General features: G+C 40.6%; 1 protein-coding gene across 13 annotated transcripts in view; it reads right to left on the bottom strand.

Annotated features, from left to right (window-relative positions):
- The window catches only part of GATAD2A (GATA zinc finger domain containing 2A), a 112,477-nt gene that overhangs the window by 48,644 nt on the left and 45,596 nt on the right, over positions 1–18,237 (bottom strand). For all 13 annotated transcript variants that reach the window (XM_074939244.1, XM_074939241.1, XM_074939242.1 and 10 more), the window contains exon 2: positions 16,764–16,841. The gene's annotated coding sequence lies outside the window, so the exon portion shown is untranslated. The remainder of the gene's footprint in view (positions 1–16,763; positions 16,842–18,237) is intronic.

An 18,237-nucleotide genomic window follows, 5' to 3' on the forward strand; every position in this document is an offset into this window, starting at 1 on the left:
GGAGGCTTTGAAAGAGCCCTTTAGTGGTCAGCTGCAGTAGTGTTCTGTGCTGGAGGTTCTCTGAGCCTGGAGTTCTGGGTGCTGCTAAGAACTGTGTAGGGTTTGCTGTATGTGCACAAATGAGTGGGTATTTTCCTGAAGCTATGAATTCTGTGGTGCTTGGTGTGCATTTACAAGTACTGTTGTCTTTGATAATCACTATCGCAAATTTGTTGCGAACTAGTAAAGATACAGATAAAGTTCTATTTTGGGGTAATTAAATTGAGTGTGTGGGGGGGGAAAACGTCAGAAATTCAAAACGCAAAAAACCCCACAGGAAATGTTATACAATTTTTAACATAATTAAAGGGGTGATCATTTTAAATTAGAAAGGATGTAAACATTTATATCCATTTGAGTACACAAAAGTAGTTGTATGTGTAGCCACAACGGACAACTGTGTTCTCATAGGTCAGTGCATGTGAAGCTGTGGCTTTCCTTGCTGTCCCCCAGCATAGAATAGTAGGGGACACTGATGGGTCCCTTGATACCATATAGTATGTTGAGGGAGGGAGGGGAAGAAGTATAAGGACCAATGCTCATCGAGTTCTCCAAGGGCTGCAAAGGATGGAGAGTCAGAGCATTTGGGTTTGCTGACTGAGAAGACCCTTTATGTCCTGCTGCATTTCCCTCTCCTTGCCCTGCCGGGACTCATGGGCCTTTCCTGTCCTCTTGGGTCTTTCTTCATGCTGTCGGTCATGCCAAGCCCTTAGTTCACAGTCTGATGAAATACTGTTTTGCAAGATCCTGAGAGCCATGTCCTCCCTAATCTTATTCTCCCTTGTCCTCATGGTCATGTGTTCTGTGAGTGGAAGGGGCACTCACCAAGTCAGAAGCTGCTGATAAAGACAGACAGGTGTATCACTGGATTTACAGTCAGTGGAAAGAGAAAGTAAGTTTCTAAACTCCCTTTTCTTATTCTTGTAAAAAACACAAGAAATGCTTATTGACACTTCAGCTTTGGAGCACTTCAGCACAGCATAGCTCTCCAGCTCCAGCCATGGTACCAGGATCAAGGGATGATGTGGATTTTCTGTTGCAAGACACTATATGATTTCAGTCCCTATTCCACAGATATAACTATAGGGCAGTGGCACTGAATATTTGCACTATTTTCCATGAGCAGTGATAATTTTAGCTGATATCTCATTCTTCAGGGTCACAGAGGCACAAAGAACACAGCTGTTACTGTCATCCTGAAGCTGCCTGGGCCTACATGCCACTAGCTTGTTTACTGCAATGGTGCCAGCTGAACTCATCATGGAGTGGCATGGCAAAGTATCCTACCATAGAGGAAGAAATAAGGCAGTCATCTCTGGAAACCTTCAGGAGTAGATTACAGAGTATCTCCATGAAAGTTTCATAGAGATTTCTCAGGAGGATAAGAGGAATGTACCTATGCACATAGTGTACTGCATTGCCCACTCCACTTAACCCAACAGGGGAATGAAAAGCAGGTACCAATTCTAGCTCTTTCTTGTACATCTACCTCTTCTCCTAAAACTAAAACAATGAAGAGTGGATACCTTTGGTTTGTTAGCTTAGGGATGGGCTGGTGCCATCTTTAAATTTGATCACAACAAGAAAACACGTGCACACATACTTGAGTTCCTCCATGTTTGCCTGATGGGACTGGCTACACTGTGGCAGAGCCTCAAACAGGTCCTGGTTTGCAGCATGGCTAGAGTCCTCCACTGTGTCTCCCCTCAACTCCCTTTCTTCCTCACTGTTCACAGTAGGGGTCTCTGGGTCAGGAAGTTTTCCAAGGTATCCACAGCAATGTTCCCTCTAATTTTTAACAGGCCGTGTGCGCAAAAAAAGTGTCTTCTGTGCCGCCGCTGAAGCAAAAAAAGAAAGCTGCTGCCAAAGCCGGAGTGCATGCAGTGTTTCGCCGTGTGCACGGGGTTGAAGATCTGCGTGCGCGCGCAGACGCACCCAGCTTAGAGGGAACCATGATCCACAGTAGTCTGTGGGGAGCTGATGGGGGTTTCTGCCAAGTACGGCATGCAGTTCCTTGTAGAAGCGGCAGGTCTGCAGTGCAAGGCCAGATCTGTTGTGCTCCCTTGCCTTGTGGAATGCCTGGCAAAGTTCCTTTACTTTTACGTGGCACTGCTGCTGATCCCGGTCACATCCCTTTGCCTGCATTCCCTGTGCAATCTGCTCCTAGATGTACATGTTTCTACAGCTGGTCCATGGCTGTGCTTGCACAGCCTCCTCTCTATGTAGGCCCAGGAGATCCAATACTTCCTGTCTACTCTGGGTGGGAGAGCATCTCATATGTGGAGCTGGTGGTCGGTTCAGCAGTTGCCCACAAGGGTGAGCTACTAGATGTAATTGCCAAGGTGGGCAATCAGGAAAGGTATTACAAAAAACATGGGGTGTGGGTAAAGGGTTGGTGGAGTGGCTTTTGGTCTTTCTGACCTCTGGGCATGGAGTTTAAAGTTGTGACAAGAGTGGTCAGTGTCACAGGGAACAGGACATTGTGGGACAGCTCATGGAGGACTGTTAGGGTTGACACAGGTCATGCAGTGTCTATACAGTACTTGCACTGTGTCAACCTCAGTAGGTCGACCATGGCTCTACACCATTCGGGGAGGTGGTTTTACTGTGTCACTGTAATGGAGTACTTACATCAGTAAGTGACAAGTTTGAGTGTAGGCATACACATACATAGGTTGATTGTAAGTCGCCTTGCGTCAACCTAACTTGGTGGTGTGACTGTCAAAGTTTGCATTGTTGAGGAAACTATATGTAACATAGGGCCTGTATATGAGAGTTCAAACTGCACCTTTTCTATGGCAAATTTGTTCTCCATTGCCAAAAAATGACCTGTAAATAATGAGCCTAGAACTGATAGAGGGATCATTTTTGGGGTTAGAAATACTTTGTGGTTTATTTCAAGTGATTCTTTGGAACCAATATTATTTCTTACTCCTCTTCACCTCCACTACCACAAGAATTGCTGCCAAAATTTAAAAAGTTAAGTAACCAACCCATGTAATTAAAGTAGATAAGCAGACCAGCTGAGGTACCAGGTGATGTGTAATTTTAGGAACTCTCTTCAACAGTGACCAAATATGAGAGATAAAAAGCACTAGCAATTTATTACTACAGAAAGTAAAGAAGTCATTCTCAATTTATACCCCATAGTGTGGTCTATATTTTCAGTGTCTCTCTCATAGGCTACCTGCTTCTCCCCACCCACCCATGATCTCCCAGATCATCCTCTTCTTCCATTCACAACCTGTAACACCTATAGCAAGTACAGTAATTACTTGTACAGAAAAATATTAAGACATTTTTAGCGGTCTTTTAGTGCCATTTAGCAACTAGAAAGGAGGAGCAGCTACTGGCACCACACAAGCAGCCAGTTCTCCATAAGCTACCAGAAAACGTTCTGCAGGTCTTCTGTTGCCCATGGACCACAAGTTAGGAAGTTCTGAAGTATAGAGATCTGCCTGCGTCTGTGTAACGCATCTGTGTAATGTCAGCAAATGCATCCGATGAAGTGAGCTGTAGCTCATGAAAGCTTATGCTCAAATAAAATGTGTTAGTCGCTAAGGGGCCACAAATACTTCTTTTCTTTTTGCAGATACAGACTAACATGGCTGCTACTCTGAAACCTGTGTAACTGTTACTGAACAGGTGCATAATTCAACTTTTCTTAAAATGATTTTTCAAAAGGCCATAAGTCAAAGTGACAGTAATATAAGAAATGAAAGATTTCTCCTCCACACAGACTGCCTTCCCTTGAAGGGTACTGCTCTTTACAATTTGTGATTTCAAGGTTAGTCTAGTCAGCAGAATACTCTGTTTGCATCACCTCAGCATGAGTACACCACTCTTAGGCTGCATACACCAAACATCAAACAACTAAAAGACCACAAGGGCAATACGCAGCGCCATTTTTGTCAAACCTGATCTTATCAGCACAAGATCTGTGACCAATAATAAGGACACTGAAGTCCTGACTGTTGACACTGACAGCATTTCCAGCATGCCTGTCTACAAGTTGCCATGGAAGCAATTCAAGTTCGCTAGCCCACAACCTCGAACGTAACAAAACACAGGTGATCAATGGTGATCCTAACAGTCACAGTATCAAATGGGACTATAGCATGACTAATGAAAATGGTGAACTAGTTGAGTTGCGGGCAGATTCCTGCTACTTGAACTTAATTCACAACCTTAAGCTCCACAGTTCTTTCAACAGCTGCCCATGGAAACAAGGCTACAACCCAAGTCTGGCATTTGTCAGCAACAGCATAGCTGGTTTGCTGAACAAACTTAGTTTGGATCCAATTCTACATTTGCAGCACCAGTCCGTCACCATCCAACTCCATATAGCCATAATGCCAAATTCAGTACCATTCTGGCACTGTTTTAATTTAAGAAAGTGTAACGGAAGGGCTTCACCAATTACCTCGATGCCATTGTAAGAAAGACCAAACCAATACCAGAAAACTACGATCAGCTTATCAGCGTAGTTTGCACTCTCTCAAATAATCATATTCCACAAGGCCGGGACTAACATTGAGTTATTGGATTGGTACGCAAAATACAAGCGGATGTTCGAAGCAGACCTATTAGCAGAGGAGACCATTGCAGCTAGCGAAGACCTGGTCTCTGAACTAAAGAGGAAAAACAGAAGTCATGGCAGAATCTCAGTGTGGACATGACTAACAGCAGTAAGCAAGAAAGGATAGCCACCCAGGGAAGTCAGAGCAACACTACAATATTACTGCAGACCAGTGCCCTGCCATTTTCTAGGAATGCGTGCGTGATCTGAACAAACAACCCAAGACAGGACTTAAGTGGCAAGAACACCAGAAGACTTACAATTCTGCAACACAGTCAGTGGCGTTGGAGCAATTTTTCTAGTAGGGGTGCTGAAAGCCATTAAATAAAACTGTAAACCCTGTATATGATGGAAACCACTTCAAGCCAGGGGGTGTGCACCCCTAGTTCCAGCACCCCAGGCACATTATATAATGTTCAAATTAACCTCCAGAATTAATGTCCTCAAGAATGGCAAAGCTGCCAGCCTACATGACATTCATATTGTACAAATGAAAAAAACACTTCAGACCAGCAATAAAGAACTGGGTACTCCAATTGTTTAACACATGCTCAGCCACATACAAAGTACCCAAGAGTTGGGGATGAGCACGTGTTGTGACACTCCTGAAGCCGGGAAGGATGCAACAGAACCAAAGAATTTCAGGCTTATACCACTAAGTCACCTCTGCAAACTGGATGAGCATCTCATCCTAATCTATTATCACTCATTGAAAAGCACCTAATCTCAGAGCAAGCTGGATTCCGACCAGTGCATGACTTGCCTGGGCAAGTGCTATACATCACTCAATACATCAAAGATGGCTTTGAAAAGGGGTTTGGTAACAGATGCCATGTTTGTTGACTTGTCAGCAGCATACAACACAGTAAATCACCAAAGGCTCCTTCGTAAAATACACACCACCACGACAAGAGACCACCACCTCATATAAATGACAATTGCAACTAGAGAACGGATGTTTTTACGTCCAACTATGCAGGAAGCAGAGCTGACGGTGGTAATAGAAAGACAGCCTACCACAAGAGAGCATACTCTCACCAATACAAATGATCAGCTGATCCATCTTGGCACAAGAAGTTTTATCTATGCAGACAACTTATGCATCACTGCCCAAGCCAACGATCTTGCCCAGAATGAAACTACACTAACATTGGCAGTGTCTGGGCTCTCAGTCCATTATATCAAGAATCAACTGTGCACCAACCCAGCCAAATCACAAGTGACTCCCTTCCATCTTCACTGAGAGGCCAATAGACACCCCTTCCAGATGATATTGAGTTATCACTTGCCCACTGCTGGAATCCTGTCTAACTTGGAGTGATGCTAAACCACTCTCTCCTTCAAAGCACACCATGGAGAAGACAAAAGGCAAAGTTGGCACCCAGAACAACATAGTGAGGAAGCTTGCAAGTTCAATATGGGGAACCAACGCAGCAACAGTAAGAACCACCGCACCTGCACTTGGCTATTCAATGGCCAAATATGCACATCCAGTATGGGAAAGATTGGCTCCACAAAGACTCTGGATCCTGTTCTGAGTGACAGCTACCATTAAATCACAGGATGTCTCACACCAACAAATGTGAACAGCCTTTATGTGCTTACTGGAGTTGCTTCAACAGATATCAGGAGAGAGGTCACAAGCAAAACTGAATGATTACGACAGGTCAGAGATACCAGACATCTGCTACATGGCCACACCACAGCAGTTGGCTGCTTGAAAAAAAAAAAAAAAAAATCGAGTAAAAGCTTCATCATGGCAACAGAACTGCTTAAATAAAAATCAATCACTGACAGCTACACAACTAGAACTTTCAGAGTAGCAGCCGTGTTAGTCTGTATCCGCAAAAAGAAAAGGAGAACTTGTGGCACCTTAGAGACTAACCAATTTATTTGAGCATAAGCTTTCGTGAGCTACAGCTCACTTCATCAGATACATTCAGTGGAAAATACAGTGGGGAGATTTATATACATAGAGAACATGAAACAATGGGTGTTACCATACCAACTGTAACAAGAGTGATCACTTAAGGTGAGCTATTACCAGCGGTGGAAGGGGGGGGACGGGGACCATTTGTAGTGATAATCAATGTGGGCCATTTCCAGCAGTTGACAAGAACGTCTGAGGAACAGTGGGGAGTGGAGGGGGGGGGAATAAACATGGGGAAATAGTTTTACTTTGTGTAATGACCCATCCGCTCCCTGTCTCTATTCATGCCTAAGTTAATTGTATCCCGTCTGCAAATTAATTCCAATTCAACAGTCTCTCGTTGGAGTCTGTTTTAGAAGTTTTTTTTGTTGAAGTATTGCAACTTTTAGGTCTGTAATTGAGTGACCAGAGAGATTGAAGTGTTCTCCAACTGGTTTTTGAACAGAACCACTAACCCAGGAACCTATCCTTGCAACAAAGCCCGTTGCCAACTGTGTCCACATATCTATTCAGGGGACACCATCATAGGGCCTAATCACATCAGTCACAATATCAGAGGCTTGTTCACCTGCACATCTACCAATGTGATATATGCCATCATGTGCCAGCAATGCCCCTCTGCCATGTACATTGGTCAAACTGGACAGTCTCTACGTAAAGGAATAAATGGACACAAAATCAGACGTCAAGAATTATAACATTCAATTGGAATTGTTTCATGTTCTCTGTGTATATAAAATCTCCCCACTGTATTTTCCACTGAATGCATCCGATGAAGTGAGCTATAGCTCACGAAAGCTTATGCTCAAATAAATTTTGAGTCTCTAAGGTGCCACAAGTACTCCTTTTCTTTTTACAACTAGAACTGTGGAGCACACTGCTCAGAATACTCAATGAGGACATCATAATGCATACAGATGTTACCAAATGCCTTCCCTCAGGTGTGAAGGATTGGTCAGCCTTGAGATTGTTAAATCACCTCTGAACAAGAGTTGGCAGGTCAAAGGTCAATAAGCAGAAGTGAGGCTATTCCAATGACCCAGAACACATGACTGTGGTGAAATACAAACCATGGAACATCTGTTAGTCTGCTGGCTCCTGGAGGAACCATGCACCATGGAAGATCTCATCAGGGCTACATACCAGGCCGTAACATGTGCCCTTATATGGTGTAAGCCTATACCACAACCAGCAACCAATATTACCAAAAAGATATGTAAGCTACTCCTAGGCAGTTCATCTGGATTTCTTTTGGTGGCACTCAAGACAAAGTATTTTCTCTAGCTGCAGATTAGAATATGAATCAGAAGTAAAAAGTTTGATGAGCATCATATTAGGGAGAAGTAAAGCAAAGATGTAAGCCTAGCAATTTCTTGTATATTATTTTCCTCCCTTAACGCAAGTGCCATCACTTCAGGCACACTTTTAAAGCTACAATGCAATACTGTTAGGTATCAAGAAAAATAAGCCTGCAGCTAAAATTCATGTGGCTTCCTATAACTAACCTGAGGAGACAGATCAGAAGTGATTTGGTCTGTGAAATCAGTATCTTAACTTTTGATTTTCATGTACCAGAGGGAAGCAATAGCAATGCTATAGTTAACAGTTGAGGAGACACTTCATTTCAGCCCCCCTTTTTCTTAGTTTTACAAATTACTAAAAAAACCTAACTTATCTCTGGGCTGAAATCCCATGCTTTCTCAGCCCAAAGCTTAAGTTTTCTCTTTCTTTGAAAGTTGGTGGAAGTTTGTTTGGCTGATCCTGAATTATCAGCATGGAGGATGTGGATGGGGAGAAAAGAGAGGATAGGTATTCTCATGCTTAAAAAAAGTTCAGAGACGTGCTTGTGTAACAATTTTTCTTTGTTTTGTTTTTAACCTTGCCCTAGATTCAACCCCAGTAAAGCCAAATGTTTTTATGTGACAGGAGAAATAGTTTCCCTCAGGAACCATGACTGAATTGGACTGCCACATGTAACATAATTACCCATACCCATGTGTCAATGGACATCTGAACATCATTTTAAGTAGGATACAATGTGGTATTTTAAAGTATAAAACATAAAGCAGTGTTTACTAAGAACTGGAGTTGCTTACTAGTTCTTGCTGGACAAAATGAACTTCATTCTTTAATGAACATTCTCCAAGATGAATTTGGAATTTCAGGGATTCGTCTTCTTCTAGCTAAAATGCTTTCTTAGATCATATATGATCTGTAGGAGTGATATGTCTCCCAGATTTATACAAACATACCTCCTCTTCACCTTTCCTTTGGAGGAAGAAGAGGAGAACATGTGTCTAAGATTCCTCCTCTTTCCAATTTCCACCATAAGGCATATGGTGGACTATCCATATAAAGTCAAACCATGAGTGGGGCAAAGTACCCCAGAGGCTGCAGAAGAGTATTCCATATACAATAGAGCCCCTATTTTACAAGCTAATTAGGGATCAAGTTCTTAAAATTAAAGGAGTACTTCTGGCATCTTAGAGACTAAACAAATTTATTTGCGCATAAGCTTTCGTGATGCATGAAGTGAGCTGTAGCTCACGAAAGCTTATGCTCAAATAAATTTGTTAGTCTCTAAGGTGCCACAAGTCCTCCTCTTCTTTTTGCGAATACAGACTAACATGGCTGCTACTCTGAAACCTGTTCTTAAAATTGAACATCTCAAAATTACAGTAGATATAGTGCACAAGTTGTAGTATAGTGCCCTATATCGCTTTGTTCTTCAGACAATGGCAAAGCAATTTCCAATACATTGAAGGCAGCAGAATGAGCAAGGATGTTGACTTGTTCTTCATCAACATCACTTTTGTTAGATGATTCTCCCCCCCCCCCCCCCCCCCAAATTAGGAAAAATAGTTGGTATAACTGGTTGTTTGTAAGACTGGTGTTCATAAAAAAAAACACATACATAAAAAAGGAAGTTCTGTGATTCATACATAGATTTCTCATCCCTCCTGTAGCTTGGACTCGAATATGAAATTGCTGGAAGAGCGTTTTGGGTAGTTCTAATGCAAATGAACATATCAAGCATTTTAAAAAGCTTCCCCCTACTTTTTAGGGCTCCTTTCCTCATACCCCCTCCAGGGAAAGGAGTGGATTAAACAAGAGAAGTAAACAACTAAATTGCTGAATTAAGTGGTGGCAGTGTTCCCCGATTCATTTGTCTAGCCTTTGGGGGTAGTCCTGTTAGATAGAGAATGACTTGAGATCTACTGATCATTTTGGATTACTATATTTTTATTTACAAAGACTATAGTATTAAGTAAGAAATTTCCAGTCAACATTATTCCTTTCTCCCCACCTTTATCTCATGTTGAGATTTACAAAGTCTTCTAAACTAAAGCCAGGAATTTGGAATAGCAGTACCCAAGTGAAAAGCCAAATATAGTACATTTTATGCTGCAATTGGAGGGGGGGGGGAAAAAAGATTCGGGGGTGGGGGGGAGGGAGGTTAGGGAAATAAGATTAAAATACAGAAAAAAGATACTGTAAAACGGAGATATCCCCATCATTTCGGAGTCTATGGGAAGCACAGAATAGAAGAAACCAAGTCCAGGAAAACAGGAAGCTAGTCTTCGCATGCAAGTGCACAGCAAGTATTTTATATATTGCTCTTTGTCATACAAAGAAGTATAAAACTTGAGATGTATTGCCTGCACCACCCATTGGGGAGTAGAGCTTTATTTCACTAAAGTTAATCAGTTGGCTATCAATACTGAGGAGTGAGAAGACAAAGCAGAACTGGTGAAGAGGAGGAGAGGGGGAAAGAGTGAATAAGCTTAGATCGCCAGCAGCTGTCTCATGAGAACAGCTGGTGAAATTTCAGCTATATACTGTTTCTACAGGACCAAATATGCTACTGAATGAATCTGCTTAACTTCACTCATGCTTGCCAATAAAAAACAACAAACAAGTTAGCTGTTAAAATAAGTTCTCTCAAGACTTGAAATTGTATATATTTCTATCTCCTTGTGTACTAGGATATCAGCTACTTGCAATTTTAAGAGTACGTAACATATTCATAATATACCCACATGACTTAACTGCAATCATCATCAATACATACATTTTACAGATCTCAGTACTGCATCAGATGTAGCGTATTTTACATTTTTTTCAAGACCTCATATAAGCCAGGGGCCACCCATGCAGTTCTGTGAATTCCTGTAGCTGTAAGCACATCTGATTCCTAGTCATTATTAGTCAAGAAAAAAATTCAAGCCATACCACAGAATATTCTATAGAAAGCCTCTCATAGCCATTACATAAACATCACCTTTTGTGTGGAGTCCAAACCTCAGCTGAAACTGAACAGAAAAAGATTCTCCAGTGCAAAGTTAAGACAGCCAGATTCTGGCAAAGCAGATGCTATAATGTTTCAAACGAGAACAAGGTGCAAGTATTGTTCTGCTATTAATGTACAGGCCATCAGAAGAGTTTTAGGGATGCCTTTAAAAACTGTATGCTAAGGGTAAGATAAGTTATGTAGAATTTGCTGACGCCAAAAAAGGACTGAATAAATTTTTTCCTTGGATGCATGAGCCTTATTCCTAAGACTGTTTCAAGGAGGCTGTGGGGAGGAAAAATTTGCTAGAAAAGGAAACAGGCAGGTCAAGCAACATTTGAGTGCATCTCCCTAAGTGAAGATGTTCAAAGAATACTGCAGTCTGTTTACTAAAAGTAGCTGGTTATTGATCAAAGTTAACTTATTGACTTGTAGTACTCCCATACACCATGTTAGACTCAAAACCTAGAAAGGCTTCCCTTGAAGTGCAGCTTGTGTAAGTAACCAAGAGCTTTGACAACGAGGAGTCCTTGTGGCACCTTAGAGACTAACAAATTTATTTAGGCATAAGCTTTCGTGGGCTAAAACCCACTTCATCAGATGCTTTATCAGAAAGAGTGCCCAGGGTCCCCCACTTCACACCCCACCCACCAGGGGAAACAAGGGGTAACAATAACAATGGACTGTTCCAACTTAATTCTAGCCTCATTAAATCACTACTATTGTTTTTCTAATTCCCAGTGAAAGGAACTTCACAGAAATCTGCCACGTTAAGTTAAAAAATAAAAAGAAAGCGTGCCACGATAATTATCAGCCACATTAAAAAAAGCCAAAGGCCAAGATGCTGCCCCTACAATGCCCCCCCCATTTATGTATTTATTGTTAACAAACCCTTTATAAAAAAGCCAATGTGAGAGTTAAGAATTAATTTTTCTTTTTAAAGAAATCAATCTAGGAAATCTAGGACTAGAACACTGGTCACTTTATGCCTTAGACAGACCGTAGATGGATGCAGTCTGGTAACTCAAAATCTTTTCCTTATTTTATCAATTCAGTAACAAGAAAAGTAGCAACCAAAGGCAAGCTGATTAGTCCTATGGCATGAAAGTGACTGTCTATTGCAAAACACTAAATCAACAAAAATTTTAAAATGTTTTAAGTTTTTCTGGTATTGTTACTGAAGCAAAAGAACTAATCAGCAGGCCACATGCTACTTAAAACAAATCTTAAAAAAAAAAAAAAAAAAAAAAAAAATCCAAGTCTCAGTTTTAAAGAACAAGCCTAGCTTCTGAGATGCATGTTTCTGACTGCAAGGCACTACAGCTCACAAAGGGTTAAGCCCTGCCATTTTGGTGCCATTCACAGATATGTCCATTAAGGGTGTTACATAACAAAATGGCAGACCTTAACCCTTTGTGTCCCATACTTTCACCATGCCTGAGTCAGAAATGAACACACCAATCTGTTCAGGGAATCAACACCTTTTGGATTATGAATTTTTTATAGGTTTCAGGGGAAATAAGTGAGCTTGTTTAGGCTCATTAAATACCTAGGATTAAAAGCAACAGAACTTGCCTAGGAAGTTGTCATGCACACTTTACACAAAAAATGCCAAGACACTTCAAGGAAAAAAAAAAGTTTTAAGTCACCATTACTTTGCTAGCAAAGAAAAAATAAAATGTGCAAGCAGACCATTTATGATCTGCCATTAGATTTCAACCATCGCAGAGAACGTTGTGGTGACTCCAGTCCAACAAATTAGCTAAAGAAAGACACACTGCTCTGGTTTAATGTTTTTTAGGGAAGAATTCAGTCTTCAGCTTTGCTACAGTAAACTCACTACTAATCTTCTTGTGTTTTTTGGAGCACACATCTATGGTAATCCACTCATTCTATACCTTGTTTTTCTATATTGTCAAAGCTAGCTTTATTTCCGTCACAATAACTAAGCATCATGATGTGGACTTAATATAAACATTGTGTTCACAATGCAACAGCTCACAATTCTTTTTTTTAAAAAATTGGTTATGAAGTAATTCAGTTGTCAAATTTAAAACTTGACAAAAAAATTACTCTAGAACATTTCTATTAAGATACCTTATGTATTTCTTCTGAAATCAAGCTCAGAGCTTCATACTTCTATACATGAATGGTAAAGGGACTTCCCTAGCTGAATTCCCATGGAGTAACAATACCGCTGCCTGTGGTGCAAATTCTGTTACTATTCTACTGGCATGACCCCCTTTAAGCCAGTGGAGCTGCACCAGTACATCAAAAGCAGAATTTGGCACCAAGTTTTAAGAAGCCTATAATCCAATCGACTCTTAATGTACATAGCGATTAGGAGTGGGCCTTCCATTAACAGAAAATTAGATCGTCTCATGTAATGTTAGTATCTGTAGTAAACATTTAATACATTTTGTTCTTGTTTTAACTATCATTAATTGCAGAACCCATCTGAAAATTGCTAAATATTCTAACTTCAAGATGCTGTTGATAGTATATATTTCTTTCAACTGTGAACTACATAAAAGCCATTAAGTATTTTTCAAATCACAGAATACATCACAGACACACATTATCCCCAGATGTTTTGATAACATGGGTGTTCAACACTCAGCCAGAGGACACAGCCTGACATTTTATAACACTCAGCTATGATTGTGTCATCCTGACACACATTTCCTAGCTTGTGCTGGAAAAGGGTTTTTCCTATGTTCTGAGGCAAAGATTTGTACCCACAGGTTTTCACCTCTGGGATGGAGATTTTCACTATGATCTGTTCTCCTTTTTGGTAAAGCACCTTAAACAAGCTCAGAGATGACCACCTTACCATAAGACACAGCAAAACAACATTAAAATACTATACTAAGAATTCTATACATAAAGACAAAATAATATAGCTCAGGACACTTGAAATAGGTGGAGTGTAGAGAAAACTTGATCAGACATTCTCCTACCATCAAATAAATTTGTTCATATTAATAAGTTAGCCTTCTCTGTAATAAAGCTAAAAATAAACTTTAAGAAGCTATTTAATATGTGGCCTGACTTAATTTCTAAGCAACAGAAAACCTCATCCTTAGTTTATGAATGACCAGGAGGAATTCTTTACTGATCTCCATCTCCTTGGTCATTAAAGGACAATTTAGAGGCACTGTCTTTACCTACCTGGTGAGAATTCTCTGAATAGTGGGATTTTTGACTTAATAAATAAAATAATAATAATAAGAGTCTTTCACTCACATGTAAATAAAAAAGAAATTAAACATTTTAATAGACCAGTTTAAAGAAAAATAGCAGTGTTTCCTAGACAAACTTCTAGGAAAACATCTAAATATGTTAAGTTCACACTTCCTTATTAGAGACACTGATCAATGAACAGAGGAGCATTAGGACCTTCCATTTTCTTTAGTGAGAGATTAATATGCTCAGCATCCCAACAGAGACTCTCAGTGCTTTGGAAATTTGGGTTCATAGCAAGTGAAAATCTTTTAAAATGTTATAAGTAAAGTCAGAGTCACAGCAACAAATAAATATTAACATGAAGTCAACAGCTTATCTAGCAATCTCTGCAATGCACAGTGAAATAAAGAACACAAGGGAGACAGTCCCATTTTTGCACACAAGCTGCCTGAATGTGAGCAGAGTATTATCGGAGAAGGACCTGGGCTGGACGGACCATTTTTTAGGATTCGTAATTAAGCCATTATTATTTGATCATTTATCTTGTGTGTTCAGCACTGTCCAGGACACAAAATGCAAAAAGATAGAAAGGCAGGGCACACAGAGACCCAGAGAAAGGTGCTGACCCTAGAAGGGATTCTCCACTTCCTCCACCCTCCCTTTTTTTATCATTATTAAATAAAATGAAAGCGTTGCCTTCATATTTTTGTCCTGAGACCCATGGCCTTGCGCTAAGGAGTTGTATGTATTTCTAGAAGGCATGTAGTAGCACTACTTATGCTGGGATCAATTTGACTCCATTTCCCCAAAAATAATCTCAGGATCAGGCCAAAAGATAGGTGGGTGTGAAATCTGCTGAAACCTCAAAAGTCTGGGCTGCAGCATTATAAGAGATTTCAAAACTCAGAATGGCAGTTATGAAGCACAGTCAAAATTGTTACTTGATCATAGTCTACAAGTACCTAGGGAACTGAAATTTGACAAGAGGACTCTTCAGGCTAGCAGACAAAGGTGTCAGAAGAATCAATGGCTGGAAGTTGAAACTAGACAAATTCACACTAGAAAGAACGTGCAGATTTTTAACACTCAGGATAATAAATCATTGGAATCTCTTACCAAGTTTTGTTGTTGCTCCATCACTTCTTGATTTAAAAATTAAGACTGGACTTTTTAGAAAAAGATATGCTCTAGTTCAAGCACAGCTAGTGAACCTGAAGCAGGAATTAATACAGAGAAGTCCTATAGCCTGTATTATGCAGGCAGTCAGATTAGACAGTCTCCCTTTAATTGTGCAGAAACACGCTTTTCAGATGTTCTGTAGAGTGTTACATCACCATATGAAAACTCTAGGACTGAAACATTCACATGACCTTATGGTAAAGAATACCGAGGTGTGCCAGCAGAAACAGTTAACTGCGGCCTACTTCACATGTAGTTTTTCCACCAAGAGTCCAGTTTCTTAGTAGCTTAAATGTTACATATTAGTGAAAAATCTCCCCATTTCATTTAACTTTTTGGTCTCATGAAAGGAAGTGAAGAGGTTACTTTTATTTTTTTTGCCCAGAAGTGTCCACTGCTTCCCGCCCCCCTCCAAATTAAAAAAAAAAAAAAAAATTCATTTCTGCTTCTCAAGATTCTTTTCATAGTGCCACACTGTCCAGATTTGGGAACATATGAGAAAGAGAGAATGGGAGTCATACCATAAGGTAAGTAGTGCCTCACATTTGTCAGCTTGTTTGTAACATGTTGCTTTTAAAATTTGGTGCAAAGTTAATTTTTAAAATGCTTGGAAAAAGCGAGGATTACCTTTATGTAACAGGTTTCAGAGTAGCAGCTGTGTTTGTCTGTATCCGCAAAAAGAAAAGGAGGACTTGTGGCACCTTAGAGACTAACAAATTTATTTAAGCATAAGCTTTCGTGAGCTACAGCTCACTGTGAGCTGTAGCTCACGAAAGCTTATGCTCAGATAAATTTGTTAGTCTGTAAGGTGCCACAAGTCCTCCTTTTCTTTATATCCCAGATGCTGGCATCTGGGATTTGTTTTGTTAACTGGGAACAGAATAATTCTTAATGCACCTGCAGTCAGGTTTATGGGGAAAAACGCTGCAATTTGTTTTATTAAGATGATGGTCAGAATCATAGCAAGGTCAGGCTGGAAGGGACCTCAAGAGGTCATCTAGTCCATCCCCCAGGGCTGAGGCAGGATGAGTGTGTCCCCAGTTCTGGTGCCCAGAATGCACTGGCAGAGCGGAGATATAAACTCAGGAGTTCATTCCCATTCATACACACTTTCCTTTAAACCACACAGATTACTCTGACCAAGATTCAGGGGGAAGTGGAATTTGTGCTTACGTTCCTGCTTCTCATGCTCTCAGGGACTGAAAAAAATATACTGCAGTTGCTGTGATTTGCCCAACTGAAGAAACAGTAAGGACAACTCACTGAAATGTCTTTTGGCCTCAGTTTGCCCATCTGTAAATTAGGGATATTCATCTACTTCACTTGGGTTTTGATTAACTAGAGAGGAAAGATGTTCTTATTGTTACGGCACTGGAGTGGGAATTCAGGATCCACAGACTTCCTCTGTCACATTGGGCAAGTCATTTAACTTCTCTAGGCCTAAGTTCCCTATTTAAAAAAGGGGGAAATTGACTGTTCCCCCCAACCTCCCATGGATGTTAGAGTTTGCAAAATGCTACCTAGCATAATAAAACATAGCATTATAGAGCAACTCCTACCTGTCAGAGAAGTTCATGGGTTCCAAAGAGAATCTTGTCCACTTCTCCTGGCTGGGCAATATGCCTGCAATGAAGGTCCTGGGGAGGAAGAAGGGATATTTTAGTACACCCTGAGCTGGACTATAGAGGCATTTGACGAAACCTCACTGGCAACAGAAAATGAACTTAACAGCAGAGTTTGTCCCCATCCTCCCAACGAAAGAGTTGTTTTCAAGCTATAATTTATTTTATTTCTGTAACCTGGTAGCATCAACCACTACCAATTTGCAACAAAAGGATACATCTGAATAGAGAGAAAAAAGAAAAATGCAACAAACATATGTTTTCTAAATTTAGAATTTTAACTGCTCTGATAGAGGAGCTCAAGACTTCCCACATGCACTGCCTGCTGTTAGTTGTAAGTCACTGATGAAGGGGATAGAGCTTTTTAAACTTAGTTACTTGAATCCAAGGATACGACAAGAGGGTAGTAAAAATACCCTGGACTTTTCTACACTACAGCTTCCACAGGTGGAGAATTACAGGTCCAATTTTTGCCAGTGTAGCCACAGCCTTTGTATTATGCTCAGATTAAAATGATACAATTCTTAGAAGTATTTAGAAGCCACTGTGTTTCTCACCCTGTGTCACAAAAATCCCAGCTTTAATTAACCACATTAGGTTAATATTCCAGGGTGTAGCCCAATGCTCTTAAATTCTTAACAATAAATGGTTCGATCCGAACACCTGTTAGAGTTGGAAACAACATGCCTGTTTCTGATCAACAGCTTCCCTTTAGGTGGATGAGACTCTATGCCAGCACATCGGGTCACACCAATGACTAGCACAGTAGGAGCTCACTATGAAGAAGTCCTGCGGCTTTGTCACTACCCATCTCCACCCATTCCCCCTCCCCTTGGCCACAGAAAGGGCAAGACCATGTGGGGGATGGGTATTAGAAGACAGACCTTTTTTGTAAAAAAATTAAGTCCCTGTCCCCTAGCCTTAAGACAGTGCTTATGAAACACTGTCCTACACCAGCATGCTTGATTTAGGACAAGGACAACACTGACGAACAGGGGAAAAACAGCTTTATTTCAGGAAGGTTTCCAGCTGGTTTCAGTTGTTATTGTACCCAGTGAACCAGTGGACTCATTTTAGTAGCAGAGACAACTTAGCCAGATGCATGTAACAAGGCAATACTTGTCCAGTGCAGTATCGTTTAGTTTAGTTGGGCCTGTGACATGAACATGGCTGCTAATGGCAGAAGAGACACGAGATTTAAAATGTTTAAATTTTAAACTGTTAGATTTAAACTTTTTGAAATGGGCCATCCTGATCACCACTACAAAAGGTTTTTTCCCTATTGCTGATAATAGCCCACCTTAATTAATTGGTCTCATTACAGTTGGTATGGCAACACCCATTTTTTCATGTTCTCTGTGTATATATATCTTCCTACTGTATTTTCCACTGCATGCATCTGATGAAGTGG

The sequence above is a fragment of the Natator depressus genome, chromosome 25 (genome assembly GCF_965152275.1).
Source record: "Natator depressus isolate rNatDep1 chromosome 25, rNatDep2.hap1, whole genome shotgun sequence".
Lineage (NCBI taxonomy): Eukaryota > Metazoa > Chordata > Testudines > Cheloniidae > Natator > Natator depressus.